The sequence below is a fragment of the Rhinatrema bivittatum genome, chromosome 1 (assembly GCF_901001135.1).
Source record: "Rhinatrema bivittatum chromosome 1, aRhiBiv1.1, whole genome shotgun sequence".
NCBI classification, from domain to species: Eukaryota; Metazoa; Chordata; class Amphibia; order Gymnophiona; family Rhinatrematidae; genus Rhinatrema; species Rhinatrema bivittatum.
The window spans coordinates 117,594,869-117,616,984 of record NC_042615.1 but is presented as its reverse complement, the minus strand read 5'-3'; the positions used below and the strand labels follow the sequence as shown (position 1 = coordinate 117,616,984).

At 43.1% G+C, this 22,116-nt stretch overlaps 1 protein-coding gene across 1 annotated transcript in view; it reads left to right on the top strand.

The window, feature by feature from the left end:
- Window positions 1-22,116, top strand: part of SORBS2 (sorbin and SH3 domain containing 2) — a 747,676-nt gene that overhangs the window by 343,078 nt on the left and 382,482 nt on the right.

Sequence of the window (22,116 nt, the reverse complement as noted above, 5' to 3'; positions counted from 1 at the left end):
TTTGAATTTTATATAGTGACTTGTTGCCTAGTAATTTTTACTTGTTCCTGATGTTCTTGTTTGAAAACTAATTTTATTTACACTGGCTTGAAAATAAATATTTCTTCAAGAAGTTCCGCTGTACTCAGTTAATTCACCAGCCCAAGGTCAGTTACTTAAAAGACTGTTTTCTTTTTTAAAAGATCTATTTTTGATTTATAAGATCATTAATCAAATAAGAGTCCACAAACTAAACCCTTAACAGTTTGCCAAGTCTATGGACTCAATGGACCTTTCTTGCCTCCAGGTCATACCAGGACTGGCCCAAAGATTGCAGCAGCAGCAACATTGTTTAGACGTTTGACTGCTACAGTTGAAAGGTTAGCTAATCGTCTTGATGCAACACCTTCAGTAGTAGTACCACCATTGGCTTCTCCAGTTGTAGGTCCAGCTGCAGCCATACAATTACCAGTGGCCACCCCATTACACAGGAGATGCTAACAGTGCCGGGGTTTCATCAACCATTGTCTTATATGGTTTTCTCTTCAACCCACACAATTTCCATCCGATCAGGTGAAGACTGCTTATATTTTGTCTTATTGGATGGTAGGGCTCTGGTGTGGGCCTCTCCGTTATGGGAAAGAGGAGACCCTGTTGGGAGATCTGCAACAATTTCTACACAATTTTTAAACTTGTATTTGATGAGCCTGCTCGTCAGTCTACTGCAGCTTCTGAACTTTTACATCTTCGTCAAGGCTCCCGGCCGCTGGTAGATTATGCAGTGGAATTTCGCACTTTGGCATCTGAGCTAGGATGGCAGGAGGATAGTTTACATAATATTTTCTGGAAGGATTATCTCCTCGTATTAAAGATGAACTAGTGGCAAGGGATCTACCAGAGGATCTTGAAAGTCTTATTAATTTGTCTGGAAGAATTGATCGTAGACTTCAACAACGGGCTCAAGAGATCAAACCTGTCCGGAGACCTGTTACACTGGCTCCATCTTTTTCTCAACCAATGACTGTACCTTCAGAAACACCAATCCAGGTCAGAGTATGGAGCCCATGCAACTCGGTCGCAGTCCACTTACACCGGAAGAAAGGAAGCGTCGCCGTACTTTAGGCTTATGCTTATATTGTGGTGGTAAGGGACATATGTTAGCACAATGTAAGGAGCGACGGGAAACTACCAAGCCTAGATATTACTGGGGAGCTAGTCCTAGGTCCAGCTCCTCATGTACTGGGGGAGCTAGTCCTAGGTCCAGCTCCTCAGTGTACAGTTCTGGTTACCTTGGAGTATCCTGGGGGAACTTTTACAACCTTGGCTCTTCTTGATTCTGGGGCCAGGGGGAAATTTCATTCTTGCTGATCTGGTTCAACAGTTACAACTGTCGGAGGTTCCTCAATTACCACCACTTCGGGTTTCTTCCATTCATGGGACTCCTTTGCCAGGCAGTATTTCTTCCACCACTGCTCCTGTGATACTACGCACTGGAATTCTTCACAAAGAGAAAATTTCTTTTTATGTATTGAACAAATCTATTCATCCCATAGTCTTGGGTATACCTTGGCTTCAGAAACACTCAGAAAGACTGGAGGTCTTTACAGATCACTTCTTGGAGTACAGACTGCTTTTCTAATTGTTTGTCCGATCTGCCACGGTCTTGTATATCTTTGGCCGTTACTCCTTTGACATTGCCATCTCAGTTCAAGGAGTATACAGATGTTTTTTCTAAAGAAAAGGCAGAACTTTTACCTGAACATCAGATTTTTGATTGTGCTATAGATTTATTACCTGGTGCTATCCCTCCTCGAGGAAGGGTTTATCCATTGTCTCTACCTGAAACTCGGGCAATGTCTCAATACATTCAAGAAAATCTGGAGAAGGGATTTATTCGGCCTTCTACGTCTCCAGCTGGAGCTGGATTTTTCTTTGTGGCTAAGAAAGACGGAACCCTTAGACCCTGTATTGATTACTGGGGTCTCAATTCCATCACATATAGAGACCAATATCCTCTTCCTCTCATTTCTGAACTATTGGACCAGTTACGAGGAGCAAGGATATTTACAAAATTAGATCTTTGTGGAGCATATAATTTAATTCATATTAAACCTGGTGATGAATGGAAAACCGCATTTAATACTCGTGATGGGCATTACGAGTATTTAGTCATGCCTTTTGGACTTTGTAATGCACCGGCGATTTTCCAAAATCTGATGAATGAGATTTTTCGTGACATGCTCCATTCTTCAGTAATTGTTTATCTTGATGATATTCTCATATTTTCAAAAGATATACACACCCATCGACAGCAAGTACATTTAGTATTGCAGCGGCTTCGTGAGAACCGTTTATTTGGAAAATTGGAGAAATGTATATTTGAACAATCCTCTTTACCTTTCTTGGGGTACATTGTGTCTACTTCTGGATTTCATATGGATCCAGATAAAGTGTTAGCCATTAAAGAATGCCCTCGACCTGTCGGAGTGAAGCCTCTCCAGTGTTTTTTGGGGTTTGCAAATTTTTATTGACATTTTATTCCCCACTTTTCTCAGAAGGTGTCTTCACTTACTGCGTTAATCAAAAAGGGGGCTAATGCCAGAGATTGGCCTATTGAGGCAATCCAAGCATTTGAGGATTTAAAACAAGCTTTTCTGCATGATTCTTGTTTACATCTCCTGGATCCCACACGACCCTTCATTGTGGAGGTAGATGCATCTGACATAGCGGTTGGGGCTGTTCTCTGTCAATTATCGGAAAAAGGATCACTTCTTCCTTGTTCATATTTCTCAAGGAAATTTACTCCTGCGGAAAAGAATTATGGAATAGGAGACAAGGAACTTTTAACCATTAAAATGGCATTTGAAGAGTGGCATCAGTGGGGGGATCAACATCCAGTAATTGTGTATACTGATCATAAAAATCTAGAATATCTGTGTCATGTTCAACGTCTAAATCCCCGACAAGTTTGTTGGTCTCTATTTTTTAGCTGTTTAAATTTTTTTTATGTTACAGACCAGCCTCTAAAAACATACGAGCGATGCACTTTCTCATATCTCTGAATCTGAGGATTTACTTCCATACCCCAATATATTATCAATCCTGCGAAGATTCATCTTGCAACTACTGATGTGGTGCCTGCAGGAAAGATGGTTGTGCCTTTTCGGTTATGAAAAAAGTCCTGTCTTGGGCCCATGATTCATTCACAGCAGGTCATCCAGGGAGGCTTCATACTCAGGAACTTTTATCTCATTACTATTGGTGGCCATGAGTAAATCAAGATATTAGAACATATGTAGACTCTTGCCCAACCTGTGCCAAACAAAAACCTTTACCGGGAAGTCTTTGGGGATGTGTCCATGGTTCCTGTAGAACCATGGACTCATCTTTCTACGGCTTTAATTGTTGATTTACCAGTGTCTGAAGGGAAACAAGTAATCTGGGTTACTGTAAATAGATTTCAAAAATGGCACATTTTGTAGCTCTGAGAAAGCTTCCAACTGCTTCAGAAACTTGCACAACTTTTCTTTGATCATATCTTCCGTTTACATGGATTACCTCAGCATATTAATTCTGATAGGGGATCTCAATTCACTGCAAACCTTTGGAGAGCACTTTGCAAGAATTTGAAATTCAGTTGGATTACACCTCAGCTTTTCATCCACAGGGTAATGGACAAGTTGAAAGAAATCAATAGAATTCTTAAGACTTATTTACATTCATTCATAGGTGAAAGACAAGATAATTGGGTATCTTTATTATCATGGGCGGAATTCTCTTATAATCACCATACTCAATCAGCCACAGGATTCTCACCATTTCAAGTGGTTTTATGGAAAACAGTTAAAACCACCTTTACCTCTTCCATTGACTGTACATTCACCGGCAGCTCAAACTACTGTTTTACAATTGCAATCACTTTGGAAGTTCTACACAAAATAATCTAATTCGGGCTAATTCAGCAGCCAAAAGGGCTACAGATAAACACCGTAGAAACAGCACACCCATTTTTCAACTTGGAGATAAGGTTTGGCTTAGTACATGGAATATCCATCTAAAATTACCCTCCATGCATTTGGCTCCCAGATATATTGGACCCGCTTGCAGTTACTGAGTGAATTGGCTTAGTGTCTTATCGACTTAAAATTGCCTTCCAAACTTAGAATTCACAATGTATTTCATGTCTCGTTATTCAAAGCCCTTAATTCAAGTCTAGATTTCATAGTGTTCCATCTGAATCTTCAAATACAGCAGCAGATGTGGACATTATTATCAAGTACAGGACATTCTGGATGTTCATTTTTTTCATAGACGTTGGGAATATTTAATTTCCTGGGAGGGTTTTGGGTCCTGAGGAGAACACTTGGGAACCGGCTTCCAATATCTGGACAAAATCATTATTATTACACTTTCACCAAGATAATCCAAGTAAACCAAAACCTCCAGGAAGGAGGAATAAGAGAGGGGGTACTGTTGTGAAGTTACCTTTTGTGGGTTTGGTGTTGGGTTGGCATTTTTGCCGGCTTTGCCGGTCTGTGCATCAGCCAGGAGCTTCCAGTGGGGTTTGTTCAGTCTCGAGTGATTTTCGGCGGTCAGCGCCTCGAGCGTGCACACGTTTCTGTGCTTGACGTTGGCTTGCATGCGTGCGCATTGGTTGGGGGGTTCATCGCGGTACACGCGGGTGTTTGGTGGAGGCACTGTTTGGAGCGAGGGAGTCTCGTGTCGGGATGTGGGGGTTTTGTGTAGAGATGTGAATTGAACCAGAATCGGTTCCAGTTTCGGATTCGTGGACCATTGGGAAATTATTTTTCCTGCGGTCCAATCATTGATTTTTTTTTTTATCGGCTGCACCAAGCTGATAACCCAAAAACACAGCCCGACCATTTAAAATTAGTTCTTTAGTATCGACCCAACCCCCTCTGGATGGCCGGCGCCATCTTTAAAAAATGGCCCGCACCATTTTTTTTAGAGATGGCGCCAGCCGTCCAGTGCTCCTACCATGTGACAGGGGCCGGCCAATGGCACGGATACCCTGTCACATGCTAAGGGGCAAAGGGCCATCGGCGCCATTTTTTTTACTGGCAGCCGACGGCCCGAGAGCAGGAGAATGCTCCCGGGACCCCCACTGGTACACCAGGTACTTTAAAAATTTGGGGGGGGGGTGGAGGGGTCTGGAGGGTGGGGGATACTAAAGAACTAATTTTAAAGGGTTGGGCTGTGTTTGGGGTTATTTTTAAGTGCCCTTTCTTCCCGCCCCCCCCATAACAATAAGAAAACCCACAAAATTAATCGTGGGGATTCCTATCGCTATCGGGGACCCCCCGATATCTGATGAGATTGAAAATATCGTCAGATAAACGATTCACATCCCTAGTTTCATGTGCTGGGGCTCAAGCTGATGGTGTTGTTCGGGAGAGAGAGGAATCTCATGCCAGGACATGGGGGCCTCGTGCAGTACTTAGGCTCGAGCTGATTCCAATACTAACTGCAAAAGGTACGTCACAAGTTAATTTCTATAACTGTATTGAGAAGAAGCATTTGGTTGCCTTGGCAACCTATCTGCAATCCTGAACGCATCTCCTCAGTTAGTCTCTGTGTATGTTTTGTATTTTTGCCTGTTGCTTTGAATTTTACATAGTGACTTGTTGCCTAGTAATTTTTACTTGTTCCTGATGTTTCTTGTTTGAAAACTAATTGTTTATTTACACTGGCTTGAGAAATAGTTAATTCACCAGCCCAAGGTCCAGTTACTAAAAAGACTGTTTTCTTTTTAAAAGATCTATTTTTGATTTATAAGATCATTAATCAAATGAGTCCACAAACTAGTTTACTAGTTATTTTAGGATAATTTTTGTTTTATCTGTTATTTTTTTATTATTCTTTGGTTTCTATATTGCATGATTAGCTTTGTATGGTTTCCTCAGTTTTGCTGTGTTATATGATTTGTTTGATATTTCTACCTTGAGCTTTTTTATAAAGGTGACCTACGAATTTGAGAAATAAATGAAATGAGGAGGGGAAGAGTAATTGAGAATTAGGAGAGTGGAAAGGGAAAGTTTGAAGAGGTATAAGAAGGGATAGAATATAGGAATGAGGAGGGGAGGGGAGGCAAAGGAAGAGTGAGAGAGGGAAAGGGATAATGGATGGAGATATGATGGGGTGGATAACAGGGTGGATAAAGGTGAAAGACAGGGAGAGAGAGGATAAGTACTGGGGAAGGTTAGAATAAGGGAGGGGAAGGGTGAAAGAGGGATAAAGGCGAGAAAATGGAATGGGCAGGGATTAAAAAGACTGGGATGAAAATGGGATGAGTGACAGAGAGGAGAGGTATGTAGGGGTCAGAGAGAAACCAGAGGTGAAAAATGGGGAGATTGAAGAGGAGTGATGATATTGAAACAGATCGAAGCATAAAGTCTTACTTTCTTGGTGAGCACCATGCCCCTAGAAGGAGCCCCAGCTAGGCTGAAGAAACAGGCAGGCAAACTAAATAAATAAGAGGAATAAATAAAAGTAAAGAGAGAAAAGAAGAAAATAAATTAAAAGGACGAGGGGGTGCAGGGAAGTTGCAGGGGACTGCAGCAAGTCCCCCACTGAAAGGAACAAGATCCTCAGCCCCTTGGGACTCCCAGTAATGCACTTGGGCACAGGGAGAGATGGGATAACCGCAAAAGATCATGGGATAGACCCTGCTGCTGCTGTTGAGATGGGAGAGGGTCCTGGAGAAAGAGAGAAAATCTGGGAAATAAGTCCATGTAGCCCTCGGGGAAAAAATGTAAACTAATTGTTGGGCAATATTGAGTGATAGGGGTGCCCTCTGCTAGTCCCCATCACATGTGCAAGGGTGTTTTGGAAGGTTTTTATGGCCAGGGGACAACCCCCGAGACAGGACTCCAGTCTAGGCAGGAATCCATGCTGGGGTTTTGCTTGCAGCTCGTATGGGGCCAATGTAATAAAATGCGCCCAACCTAGCGTGCATTTTGGACATGCTAGAGTAGCACCCAATGCAGTAAGGCGATTAGTGCCGCTCAAATCTCAACCCCTAACAATGTGTCACCAAGAGCGCCCCAATCACATGTAAATGCCCTGTTGTTGAGGACATTAGCTATTAACTTCCACAAAATCAGGAAAGCATTGGGTGCCAACACACACTTTTTAACATGGGGAATTTAACTCCACTCCCCAGAAGTTGAGTAACATGCATGTATAACATACATGCATATACATGCATGTATGTTATAAAATGGATTGACAAGTCTAGACGCGGTGAACGAACATGCGCGCGTGCGCCCACTGTGTCTGTTTAAAAGTTTACGGTCATAATGTGTAGCTCCCTAAATGTACTTTAATGTACTCAAAAAAAAGCAGTCCCTTCCTACACTCTTGGCTGAACATCAGAGCCAAAACTCCCAAGACCCACTCGTCTAACCTCAAGCAGGACCAATTAATGACCTGAAAGTGCCATCGTAGAGCAGTGGCAAAGGCTTCTTCTAGGGATTATGAGAATGACATTGCGGCACTCCCAGACTGCTCAAACCAGGAACGCGGGGAAGAAAGCAAACCCAGTCTAGAATTTCTTCTTTGCATGTGTTTTATACAAGGCAGGGGAATCTGTTTCTCCAAAGCCATCAGTAACATCTTATCTGCATTTAACTGTCTTCTCGCTCATTCTCATTTTCTCTCCCTTTCTGTGAGACAGCAGTTAGGGGTGTAAATGTTCTGATTTATTTGGCTCTTGCTGAATAGCTGTCAACAGCAAAATCACACGCTTTCTGCCAGATTATGTATATACATATGGGTACCAATTATGGTGTAACTGCAGGACCTAAGTAAAGACAGGGAACAGTCATAAATGCAGGAACTAAGGAAGTATATCATATCAGTAAATACATTTTATGAAATATACAAACAATAAAAAAAAATAATAAACCCTAAGCGGCCATTTTTTGCCAAAAATGCCTGCTTAAAGGGATTTCTTTAATCCACAATAAAAATAATTCATAAAAATGAGAAAGCCTTTTTGTAACCAATACAATTGAAATAATGTCTCATATTTTGTTATAGCATCCACAGAAGATGCTTTTCAGCGGTGTAATAAGATCAACATCAAGCCTTCAGTCTGTGCTCTGTGATATGGAAGCAGATTCCTGTGGCGACCTCTTCTTGTGCACTGTACTGAAAAAAGCAGAAGGACTCTAAAGGAAGGTTAGTGCCCTTGCTGAAGCCGTTGCCGCTGCTATGCTGCATTCCCATGGCTGGATATGCACCGTTTTTGTTTTTCAAGACAATGACATTGAAGCAGTGACTGCCAAGATAAGAGTGTTACTTAAACTGAGAAACAAGATTGGCCATGCCTCTCTAAAGAAGAAAAACATAGGGGTACATATCCAGCTGTTGGAAGAACTGGAATATAAATTTACAGCAGCAGCTTCAGAAAGGCACTGCCAGTACTTTCCCTCCCGCAAAGTCCTTTTGCTTTTTTTCAGAAAAGTATATGACAATGCTTCCTGGTTTCAGAACATCCCCATAAGATAAATTAGCATATGCTGGATTCACTAAAGCTTTCAGGTGAATTTTAAAGACTTGCGCAGGGGAGCACATGTTTGCCGGCTGCGCACATGGACACGGCAGTTTTATAACATGCATGAATATATGCGCGCATGCTATAAAAATCGGCTATATACGCGTACATGTGCCCACAATTTTACATCGAAGCGCGCGTCTGCGTGCAAATGCTGTCTTGATTGCTTAAAAAGGGGGAGATTGCGTGCCGATGCAATTACCTGTTTCCCCAGTTTGTCCTCAGTTTGCTCCAGTAAAGGAGAGGACATCCTAAACCCCCTAGCTAACTTGCTTCCCTTTACCCTATTAGCCCCGACCCTTAAAACACCACTGACTAGCCTAATTTTTTTGTTTCATGACTTGCACTACGCCATCTATAGCTGAAGTAAAGTTACGCGGATAGGGACCCCGGTGAGCACTGGTTTCATTCATATTTCCAAGAAGGCCCATTCCCGCCTCTTTTATGAAAAATAATTTTACTTGCGTACCGGGAGATACACCCGTACCAGGTGCCTCTTAAAATCTCCACGGCGTGAGCTGGGCCAATATACACGCGTATATCCTAGCTCTGATGTACGTAGGGCTTTTTAAAATTCACCCTTAGTGTGTGAGCTAAGGCACCGTCTAGCGAGCAGACAGTAAGTTATAACACCTATTCCTTCCTAATGAGCAAAATGAAACGCAAAAGAATATATATTAATTGTAGCCCCTGTTCTATTCAGGTCCTGGACACGGGGGGTACACAGGGAGGTTCATGGACCATGCAAGATTCCATGACCTTCCCAGGGTTCTCTCACAGGGGAAAAAACATGTTTTCAAGGCCCTTGGGGTTTTATCTTTGGGGCATTCTTCAGCACACCAGTCAGTCCACACTAAAAAAATCACTCTTCACTCGCAGCAGCTTGTTCAAAATATAGTCTTTACTCAAGAAATTGGTAGCAAAACACAAAGTCTAGGATTCTGTTGTTATGTTATGCTTTTGTTTTTATTATGTCAATACTTTATGACTGTTATTCTCTGTAAACCGCTCCTGATCAAAAATTTGGAAGGATGGTATATAAATACTAGCAAATAAATAAAGTATATAAATAAATAAAAAGTCCAAAACAGCACATTGGGTTAGTGCACTATAGCTGCAAACTTCATCCAGAATGCAACAAAACCAAAATCACAGACTCTTTCCAACTTTCCCTCAAACAGGCCAGCTGTTCTAGGAAGGTACCCTCTCCCATCCTGGGCTCTCCGAGTATCTGTTTGGCAGACGAAATTGGGTTTCTCCAATGTCCTTTTCATTTTCCTCTCTCTTGGTGTCTCAGGCTGATTGGGGCTAAATCAACCATTGGCACTAGTGAACTTTCCCTGGCAGGAATATCCTTTCCCCTGGCAACCTCCAGTGCACTGGTCCACCAGACTCTTCAGAATGTGTCTGTGTGTCTCTCTCTCTCTCTTATGAACGCTCAGGAACTTCCACCTTGGAACTCTCCTCTCCACTTAAATCTCTCTGGGACCTGCTCAGTGGGAGAGGGCTTAGATCCTTCTCCTTAAATCTTTCAAACTTCTGCTGCTCACATGGGAGCAGGGGGTTTTATACCACTACTTACACCTCCCAATGGGGAGTGGTGCTCCTCCATTTCGTATTGACTGTCTCTGATATCACCAAAGGGCAGAGTCTGTTCAGACCCCAGACATACTGAGGGCACTCAGACAGCGGAAGCCACATCTTTCATGTTTGGTAAAGGACAGGAACATTTTCTTAGGGGGAGAAAATGACACCCCTCTACATAAACATGTTTAACATAGTAAATGATGGTAGGTAAAGAAAGAAATGGTCATCTGGTCTGACCCAGCAAGGAGTTTATGGGCTCTAATTGCCACTTTGTGCAGGTTGCCGCATGCCTTCTGTTCAGAGTTGAAATGGCTTTCTTCCTGCAGTTTACCTCCATTCCTTCTTTGGAAGCACAATACATTCATTATTACCCTATACATTAAAACACATGGGGCAGATTTTTAAAAAGTACGCGCTCGTGTACTTTGTTTGCCGAAACCGGCGCAACAAAAGTATGCAGATTTTAAAAGATATGAGCGAGCCGCGCGTATCTTTTACAATCTAGGGTCGGCGCGCGCCAAGGCTGCGCAAAAATCGACAGCCTGCAGAGCCTCGCAGCCTACCTCCGTTCCCTATGAGGCCGCTCCGAAATCGAAGCGGCCTCGGAGGGAACTTTCTTTCCAGCGCCCCCCACCTTCCCTTTCCTTCCCCTAACTAACTCGTCCCCCGGCCCTAACTAATTCCCCCCCACTAACTTGCGCACGCGGGCCAGCTGCCGGTACGCCACGTTCCGGTCCGGGGGCTGGTCCGGAGGCCACGGCCACGCCCCCCAGAACACCCCTGATGACGCGCCGGCCGCGATATGCTCCCCGACATGCCCCCCCCCCCAGGAAAGCCCCGGGACTTACGCGCGTCCCGGGGCTTGCGCGCGCCGCCGAGCCTATGCAACATAGGCTCGGTGCGTGCAGGGGTGGAAGGGCCAGCTTTTCGGGGGTTACGCGCATATCTTAAGCGCGTACCCCCTTTGAAAATCTGCCCCATGCTGTTTACCTGACTGAACACTAATGCCAAGTATTTATCTCTCACGCTGAACTACACATTAGGTACTGATTGCATATGTTTTAAAAGCCACTAGCTGGCTGAAAGCAGTTAGTAGGAGAAAATGATGAACAGAGAGAAGAGAATAAGGAAGGGAAGGAGAAAAAGAGAAAGGGATAGAGAGAAGTAGAGAGAGAGACAGCAGAGGAGAGCAGGAAGGCAACTGCAAACCCCTGATTTTTCAGACCCTGGACAACTTGCTGCACGTCTTGCATTGGCCTTTACAAAAGTGGAGGAGTGGGCATTCCATGAAGTTAGCAAGTAGCACATTTAAGACTAATCGGAGAAAATTATTTTTCATTCAACGCACAATTAAGCTCTGGAATTTGTTACCAGAGGATGTGGTTAATGCAGTTAGTGTAGCTGGTTCAAAAAAGGTTTGGATAAGTTCTAGGAGGAGAAGTCCATTAACTATTAATCAAATTTACTTAGGGAATAGCCACTGGTATTAGTTGCATCAGTAGCATGGGATCTTCTTGGTGTTTGGGTAATTGCCAGGTTCTTGTGGCCTGGTTTGGCCTCTATTGGAAACAGGATGCTGGGCTTGATGGACCCTTGGTCTGACCCAACATGGCAATTTCTTATGTTCTTAACTAGCAGTGTACTGGAATGAGGCCAGTGTATTAAATTGGAGAATCTTCCAGCAGGGGAGGGTTCACTAAAAACTGAGATCTTCTATAGAGTGTTTCTATCTTTATTATGGGAAATCCTCTGGCAAAGGAGATTCAGAGGAAGTGCAAGGGGTGTATATGAAATTTGGTAGAGTGACAGGATGGTTCTTTCCCTAAAGGGGATGGGGCAAACTGAGGGGGTAAAAAAACTGGTTCCCCTGAGACAAGGGCAGGAGTTTTTGGAGTTTGGGCAGAGCGATTTTGTGGAATCTTTTGGAGCTGGTGTTCCCACAAGCACTGGGGTTGGAGTGGTCTGAAGATTTGGTCTGGTAGAGGTCTGTGTAGCTTGAAGAATGATGAACTATAAGGATGAGAGGCCAACCAGGAGAAGCTGTCTTTGCCTAACTTGTCACCTCTGGGATAGTTCTTGGAAGGAAAAAGAGCCCTCTTCTGGAATCTGGTTCTGGGAAGTCTGCCACTAGGAGAGAGCGGGGGGATTTTTGCAGATCCATCTCCTGAAGCATGAGTACTGTGCTCAAGATCAGGAGAAACTCATTTTTACTGGGACTGCAGAGGCCCTGGAGGAAGAGAGACTAGAGGGCTAACCTTGAGAGCCATTTATCAGTGTATGAGATCTGAAGGGGTAAAGTTCTGTACTTTTTGATCTGTATATTTTCTACTGTTTTTGCTGTGGACTATGATTTAGTACTTGCTGAATTGGTTATTTTTACAAGGAAACTGTCTTTCTGTTTGGGACACCAAGTGCTGAGAAGACTGTGTTTTACTTTTGGAAGGTAACCTCTGCCCAGTTTGGCCTTGCGGGATTTCCTGCCCTCATTCCATAGGTCTCCGAGACTTTGTAGTTTGACCCTGGTTGAGCGAAAGGGGAGGCAATCTCCTTTCCTGTTATCTCCCCAAATTTCACATCTAATTTCTCTCTTATCCACCCTCATTCAGCTCTGTCTACAAGGAGTCTTCAAACTAGTGTACAGACATAACAGTTAAAACTAAGTGGCAAAACACCTACCTTTCCTAGTTGTTCTGCAAGTTTCTATTCCAATCAGTCATCTTAGTACCTATTCCTAGCAGCTTAGCAATTGAAAGAAGTATGGTAGGTGTTTTACCACTAATAGATATAACTCTTATATTTGTGCACTAGTATGAAAAGTCCTTGATACAGACTATCATTGTTGAAAAGCAGCCTATATCGGATTTACCTGTCAAATTTAGGATTTTCAAGCATCTTGAGTTTTTGCTTGGAAACATCCTCTGCAGAGTTCTTTGCTTCAGAGCAGCTTGAAAAATGGGTAATGTTCAATATGAGCCCTGTGTTGTCTGTTGGCTTTGTTTCCTTAAGATTTGCTGGGAAGTATTTTTACACTTTTTACAATTTATTGCACACATGACTGTAATAAATATACCTGGAAAAGAAAAAGTGATCTGTGAAACATACAGAAAAGAAAAAAAATACTTGGGGGACAAATGATTACATCCCTGTGTGCTTGATAAACATAATGATAAGTGGCATGGAACAGCTGCCCTATGAGGAAAGGCTAAGGAAGTTAGGGCTGTTCAGTTTGGAGAAGAGACGGCTGAGGGGGGGGATATGATAGAGGTGTTTAAGATCATGAAAGGACTTGAACAAGTTAATATAAATCGGTTATTTATTCTCTCAGTTAATGGAAGAACTAGGTCAGGGATAGCAAACTCCAGTCCTCAGGGCCACAAAAAGGCCAGGTTTTCAGGATATCCACAATGAGCACGCAAGAGAAAGATTTGTATCCAGTAGAGGCAGTGCATGCAGATCTTTCTCGTGCATATTCATTGTGGATATCCGGAAAACCTGGCCTTTTTGTGGCCCTGAGGACTGGGGGTGTTTGCGGCATTCGAGGACTGGAGTTCACCATCCCCTGGACAAGGGGGGTACCCATGAAGTTAGCAAATAGCTCATTTAAAACAAATCAAAGAAAATTCTTTTTCACTCAGCACGTATTTAAGCTCTGGAATTCATTGCCAGAGGATGTGGTTACAGCAGTTAATGTAACTGGATTTAAAAAAGGTTTGAATAAGTTCCAGAGGAAAAATCCATAAATTGCTATTAATTAATAAGCAATAGTACCTTTTGGGTACTTGCCAGATACTTATGACTTGGATTGGCCACTGTTGGAAACAGGATACCAGGCTTGATGGACCCTTGGTCTGATCTAGTACGGCATATTTTATGTTCTTATTGATCTTATATGAACTTGCACCTACAGATTATGAGTGCTCTCCTCCTTATTTTTATTTCTGTGATTTGGTGTTATTAGTCACTCGAAGGTATTTTTAAATTAAATAACATTGTTTATTTATAAATGGGGAGAACAATGATCAAGGCCCATTTCCATTGATAAAACAGGATTGCACCTGCGTAAATGAGTTTTTGAATTATTGCCCACATGGATTAAAATGATTGCATATCTCAACAACGTGGGTACTTCTACCCACATGCAGGGAGGTGTTCCTGGGGATGGGTTTGGTCAGGGAAGGAACCTATGTGAGTACTTTTGAGTAAGTTTAAGTTTAAAAAGTGCCTCACATAAAGCAGGCACAACTTTGTGTGGGTACCTTTTGTAGGCAATAATAATAAAAGCAAAAATATTGGCATAGTTTTGCTTTGATTGTTTTAGCAAATCCGACAGGTAAAACTACTCTCCGGGTTTGTCAAAATGCATGCAGTTGGTCTTTGTCTACCACAAAGTCAATGGATTCAACAATACTTCGGTAAAGTTTTATGCTAGCATGTGTTGCGGGCCCTACCGCTTCTCTCCTGTTAGGGCCCAGACCCGCCTACCTCCGCTTCAGGGATCACCGCATTCCGCCCGCTCTGGACCCCGGGGGCTTCTCTCACTCCACGTGGCAGCCGCCATTACATGACTGCTTCCCTTCAGTCTCGCGCGCATCGAGGACGTCCGTCAGCGCCCAGCTCCTGGAAGTCTGGCCCCACCCGCGCTGCTGACGTCACGCCCAAGTCCCGATATACCGGCACTCAAACTCTCTCTCTCATCGCCTTGCAACGAGGTTCACAACTCCATAGTTGTTCGTAGTTGCGTTTCTGGTGATCTCCACGTTGCCTGCTTCTGACTCCGGTTTGCCTCTGACTCCGCTTCAGCCTGCTGCCTGCCTCTGACTCTGGTTTGCTTCTGAACTCCGCTTCAGCCTGCTGCCTGCCTCTGACTCCGGTTTCTTCTGACTTCCACTTCAGCCTGCTGCCTGCCTCCGACTCCAGTTTGCCTCTGACTCCGCTTCAGCCTGCTGCCTGCCCCGACTCCGGTTTGCTTCTGACTCCGCTTCAGCCTGCAGCCAGCCTCTGACTCCGGCCTGCTTCCCGACTCCGCTTCAGCCTACAGCCTGCTTCAGACTCCGGTTGCTACAGACTCCGCAGCCGCCCGCTGCCCTACCTTCAGCCGGCCCTCGGCCCTATACTGCCGGTCCCCTGCCTTCCGGGTACCTTGGACTTCCTATCCTTTCTGCTTGCTCTGGTCCCGGTATCTAAACGCCTATCTCAGCCTCTGACTTTCTCAGTTCCAACGTCCCGAGGACCCGGGACCCTACGGGCTCCTCCTGGGGGGTCCCTGGTTCCTGGGTGAACAACCTCCTGCTTGTGGCTCCGCCCCCGGCCTATCCTGTCTCCCTAGGTAGGCCAGCCCAAGGGTCCACTATCTCTCCAGCAGTGTCCAACTGCAACAAGCATGTAGGGATGTCTAGCAGTCTTCTTCAATCTATTCCTTAGTGTAGTATTGTTGATGCATTTTGTTTTGTGGTAAATAAAGACCACCAGGTCCATCTAGTCTGCCCATTATTCTTTTCCTGTTGCAGTACCATAGAACCTTACTTGGTCTCTGGATTTACTTCACTTTCTCTAAAACTAAGAATCCTCTGTGCTTATTCCATATTTTCCTTGAGTTCTGTTATGGTTTTTGCCCCCTACCACCACCACCACCACTGGGAGGCTGTTCCATTTATCCATCATCCTATGTGTGAAGAAATATTTTCTCGTCGATATGCAGGCTGAATTAGCCATGCTGTCTGGGATGTCCTTCAGCGGCCCTGGGGCAGAGCTTCTTTCAAAGATCACAGAGCTTTGGCTCTGTGCGACTGCACGTCCCTTTCCCGCACAATCGCCATTTTCCTTCAGTCTTTTTTCTTCCTCACGGCAGGCTGCACAAGAAGCTCACATCTGTCATCTTCCTTCTAATCCTCTTCACAAGATTTCCAGCAAACAGCACTTTCAGTGCTACCATGGCGGCAGAAGCTGCTGGGCTTCAAGTAGTGTCAATGTGGAAAATTATGTCCATCACCCAATAAACAATGTGGACAGTGCAAGGTGTTGCATATAGGGAAAAAATAACCGTTGCTGTAGTTACACGATGTTAGGTTCCATATTAGGAGCTACCACCCAGGAAAAAGATCTAGGCATCATAGTGGATAATACTTTAAAATCGTCAGCTCAGTGTGCTGCAGCAGTCAAAAAAGCAAATAGAAATGTTAGGATTATTAGGAAGGGAATGGTTTAATAGAACGGAAAATGTCATAATGCCTCTATATCGCTCCATGGTGAGACCACACCTTGAATACTGTGTACAATTCTGGTCGCCGCATCTCAAAAAAGATATAGTTGCGATGGAGAAGGTACAGAGAAGGGCAACCAAAATGATAAAGGGGATGGGAACAGCTTCCCTATGAGGAAAAGCTGAAGAGATTAGGGCTGTTCAGCTTGGAGAAGAGACGGCTGAGGGGGAATATGATAGAGGTCTTTAAGATCATGAGAGGTCTTCAACGAGTAGATTGTGACTCGGTTATTTTCACTTCGAATAATAGAAGACTAGGGGGCATTCCATGAAGTTAGCAAGTAGCACCATTTAAGACTAATCGGAGAAAATTCTTTTTCACTCACGCACAATAAAGCTCTGGAATTTGTTGCCAGAGGATGTGGTTAGTGCAGTTAGTGTAGCTGGGTTCAAAAAAGGTTTGGATAAGTTCTTGGAGGAGAAGTCCATTAATTTGCTATTAATCAATTTTACTTAGGGAATAGCCACTGCTATTAATTGCATCCAGTAGCATGGGATCTTCTTAGTGTTTGGGTAATTGCCAGGTTCTTGTGGCCTGGTTTTGTCCTCTGTTGGAAACAGATGCTGGGCTTGATGGACCCTTGGTCTGACCCAGCATGGCAATTTCTTATGTTCTTATGTTCTTAAACATAATTATTATTACATCTTCCTGGGCCGGACTATGACCAGTCCTCTTGCAGGGACGGCGGTCGAGATGTCACCCTGGGTCCAGCAGCAATGGGCCCAGAAGATAGCCCAATTGAGGGAGGAGGGCACCAGGTTCTATGCCCCAACATATCGGCCCACTCATCTCTAGGGCCCAACACAGATTGTCCAGAGAGAAGTCAAGGTGTGGCTTCTCCCTTGGCCCACACAGTGCGCAATAAAGAAGCCAGGTGGGTCACCTTACCAAAGACGCTCCAGCGCCCCCCATGCACCAATGAACTAGCAGGCATAGGGTGATGCATCGACAGAAATTCCACCCAAAACAGCATTGACAAGCACCAGTGTTGTTGGGGGTTCATGCACCGATGCAAGCATCAAAGTGACCTGGCACTGACGCTCCGCCTAAGACAGACTCGAGCATCCGTCGAAGGTGAAAGAACACAATGCTTGACACAAGGGCGCACTGAAGAACCTCAACGCACCGAAGCATGGCCCATATGCGTAGCTTGACTTGATGCATGCCAAACTTGCTACAACACAGAAATGAGTGGTGAAGCATACGTCTTCGATGCACATGACGCAGACAAGACGTGAGTCGCGCCTGTTGCAAAAGGGTCGCTAGTAAGCAAGTTTCCCCAGAAAGCCTCTCACAATACAAAGTGGGACGTAGATCCTCAGATTGTGTTTTCACTGGAAGAACTTCTTGAGATGGGTTTCTCGAACTTGGAACCACTCTTGGAGGACCTTCTCTCGTGAGATCCTTGGACTTCTCCACAAGAGTGTATTCAAACATGACTTCAGTATCAAAGAGGAAGAGATATTTTCCTCAGTTTCAAGAGCCTCTGGGGAAAAGGGACAAGATGTCTCACAGGGATGAAATTCCCACTCACCAGCCTAGAGGACCAGATTCCATTTCAATTTTTGTCTACACCTGAGCTTTCCAAACCTGTCCTGGGGACCCCACAGCCAGTTGGGTTTTCAGAATATCCACAATGAATATGCATGAGGTAAATATGCATATACTGAGTTTCCATTATATGCAAATTAACCTCATGCATATTCATTATGGATATCCTGAAAACCTGCCTGGCTGTGGGGACCCCAGGACATGTTTAGGAAGCCCTGGTCTACACATTTGTAATTTGTGGTCGACTATTCTATATTTGGTGAAGATCTGACTGCATTTTGAAAGTGTGACAGAGCTGAGGTGTTCTGCTGGCATGTAAAGATCTCTAGCAATCTTCTTCACTGTGTTTTGCAACAGGAGGTGTGTTCATGATCTAGGGTCTCAGGAGTTGTTGCTTTTGGGAGTCCTGTGAGTTAATGCTACATATGTGATGACTGTTTTATTATTTTTTGCAGAATTTTTTATTACACAATTTATTTATATACCACCTAATATAAAATCTCAAAGCAATTGTGCCTGGTAGTAGAGGATGTTTCTGTTATTGTTACTTAGATGACACCAGAATTTTAGGTTTTTGATTTTTTTTTTTTTAGATGGTGAAGTATACAGGAAAATATTCTGGTCTAACCCCATTGTTGGAGGTGTATGTGTGGGGTGGTGGGGTTTCTGTGCGCATTGCCTTCAGTGTTCATTGTCTAGCTTGAACGCCTTAGACAGTCAGTTAAACCTTTTCCCCAACTGAAAATACCAGATAAACTCAGTTCTTGGTTATCAAAACCATTTATTTGAATGAAGAGCAATTGAGCATTCACACTAGATATGAATCTCCCAAGAGCAGCCAAACAGGTTGATGAGAGACTGATATAGCTGTAATAAGTTTCTTTGAACGCCGACAGTCGCTGTGGGTTAATAATAAATAAGGTAAAAAGATGATGCTTCTCAGAGCCTGAAAGAATGAGAACAAGTTGTTAGCCTGCCAAGAGTCTTCTTCCAACTGACAGTCTCTGCAGGAAATAAACTGTCCCAGGCATTCCATGGGTCAGGGACCAATAAGAAAGAATAAAGACATAGAGAGAGGGAGAGAAACAGGAATTGATCCAATAGGGAGCTCAGAAACATTCAAAAAATAACCAATCAGGAAAAAGAGCTCTATAACCTAAGCTAAACAATATCATAAGATGACTCAGGATAGCAATGTAATACCGAAACATATACATACACTGCAGAGGCAGAATGCTGTGGATACTCAGAACTGGAAGTACAGGATTTGCATTGTGTTTGTCTTACACATACAATGACAAGAATGAATCTCACTCTTCAGCCAGGGTATGATCTCAGTCTACCAAAATTACTACTTGTGTTCTTCATACTTGCATTGTGCCAAACAGCTTCTTTCTGAAGTTTGTTCGGTGTAAAATATGCAGGCAACATATTGAAGTGAACTTGGAAGTCTTTTTAATCAGACGACTGGTGCCCAAACAAACAAACAGGACTGTTTCTGTATCTTTAGCTTGCATTTTCTTGGTCTCTCATTTATCTCTTGTCCTGATGATCTTCTCTCGCTCCATGCATAGTAGAGAATAGTCACTTAGTACTGACTTCTATTAGTAATGCTGGCTTTTGTCATTTTCTCCTTCACCACCATGTCTGATTTTCTAACATTAAGCTTTTGTTGGTTGGTCTGGGAATAATAATTATCCTGTATGATTAGGTAAAGAATAGTGTATGAAAATGACATTAACTATAAACATAAAGAGAGAAATTGGCAGTGGGAGCTGGGAGTAGAGTAGATGTAGAGCTTGGCTGATTTGCTTGGACGCCCCCCACCCCCCCCCCCCCTCCCACCCACCCAAAATGCGTTCCATTGCCCTTGTTCTGTTCCCATTAAAATCTGCAAAGTTTTTGAAAAGCAGAGCATAGTTTTGGAAGCCTTCTGTTTTGTAATGTGTGGACTGCAAGAGCAATAAAAGAAATAAATATTATTTGCAGTCTTACTTTTCCCTAGCAAATCGGGATAAAATGCAGCAGGCCAGCATTAAAAAATAACAACGAACGAGGATTGTCTCTGACTGTCTATAACGACCTGAAGCAACCTGCTTAATCCTTAGAAAGAGAAAGAAACATAGACACCTATGAAGCAGAAATGAGGTGGAAGTCATATGTTAAACCAGCAAATTATATCGGGGAGAGTACAGGAAAAGTGTTAAAGTAAGAAAAAGAGACTTCCCTTATAGAATCTCACCTCATTAACTACAAAAGGGCACAACCTTTTTTTAGGCCCCCCTTATTTCCTCTACATTTTGTGCTATTTATAATTACAGAATGACTATAGCAATTTATATCTAGGGGAAGTATTCTTGCAGGAGCTTGGATCAGTTTCTCTAGGGTGCGATTCACAATGCTGTGTATCAGATCAGGGCGATGACACTATGCAGATTGTCTTATTATAATCGATAGAATAAATGCAATGTGCTTTTAACAACAGAAAAAAAAAACGCACTGTTACTTAAACTGTTGCATGCACTAGCAAGAGTTTTTCTAAATAGGCCTAAGCCCCGAGCCCCTTTCCCATCTGCTAGAAATCAGTTTTGACATGCCCCCTCAAGGTTTCTCTGCTCACTGACTCTTTTTGCTAGGATTTTGAGCAGTGTTGAGTCTCACAGCCCCCTTTTTTTTTTTTTTCATGGTAGCACCACACTGGTTGCGTTCCAGCCTTACAAAGAATACTTCAAGCTGCTGTCTCCTCTAACAGCAAGCAAACACGCCAGGAATCTGATGTTTTCCGGAATAATTTGTGGCTGCTATGTGGGCCTGAAGTTACAAGCACAGACACTTTATCAAAACAGAACAAAGTAGATTTGCCTCGCTTTGGTTTAAAATAGTCTGAAGGGAATTCTTCAGGGCTGCTCTGCTGGTAGCTTTGGTATTAATAGTTTGTTATAAAGTTTTATTGGTGGCCCCAGAATGCTCTCACTTTTAGAGCTGTCTCTTTTTGACATCTGTTATGGTATTTAAAAAACAAACAAACAAACAAAGCTTTTTTAAAAAGTCTTAATTAAACAATTAGGTATTCTAGCTGACTATGTATACAAGAACATGGTACATTTGGAGCAGGTCAGAAAGTACTTGTCTTGAGAAATTGCGGCAGAACAAGTTGACACAGTGAGCAAAAGCTAAAAATATGAAGTCTATTTTTGTGTTCTTCATTCATGGCAGCAGACCAGATTACTTTACCAAGCACTGGCAGATAATGATAGTCTAAATCCTCTGTGCAATAAAGACTTTTAAAAAAATGCATTTACTAATTTTCTCCCATCATGTACCACTGATTCTTGTGGTGGTACATCCTCACTGTAAAAGTTTGTTTTGAAGCTATAACACATTTAAACCACTTTTTCATATTCTGGATCCCACCTCCTCATGTCATTCTCTGGACTCTAATGCACTCACTTTGGAAATTTGCTTTCCAGACTCTAGCCTTTCAAAGAAAATCAGGACATATAATAAAAATCAGGCTTTACATGTAATAAAAGTATCATAAAAATGTCTTTAAAAATAATCAGCAGCTTGATTTACAGTTCCCAGAGTGTTGCTTCGCTTTTAGAAGCTGGTTCTTGGGTTTCGTTCCATGTGCTTAACCTTTTTTCTTGACTTGGCCTATTAGAAATTTAAAAGGTATGTTTATGGCACAAAGACATGTCACTTTGTATGTTTTTACAGTGATGCTGCATATGATCAAGTCACATTTTATATATAAAAATATAATATAAATGAGTGAAACCCCCTCTCTCGCTAACTTAGGCCTCAATTAATCAAAATGCACTAAATATTGCATGCGATAGGAAAAGGGATGTGTTTTATGGTAATAGGCAACAGTAGTGCAAATTGTGATAAGTACCAGAATTCCTACATACAACCACGGGGGGACCATGTTTAGAGAGCCAGCCTAGCTATCAGGGCCACTAGGTGGGGGAAGAGAGAGAGGGAGAGAAGAGAGAGAGAGAACCTAACCATGATGCCTCACACTAGATAGGTATTTATATCTCTATGAGAGGCCCACCTAGTAACTCAAGGTGAGGTTTAGGTATTAGTGTAGGGGTTAGGGCCACTTTGACATTCAAAGTGAGACGTATGAACAGATTCTTTGTGAAGATTTGATGA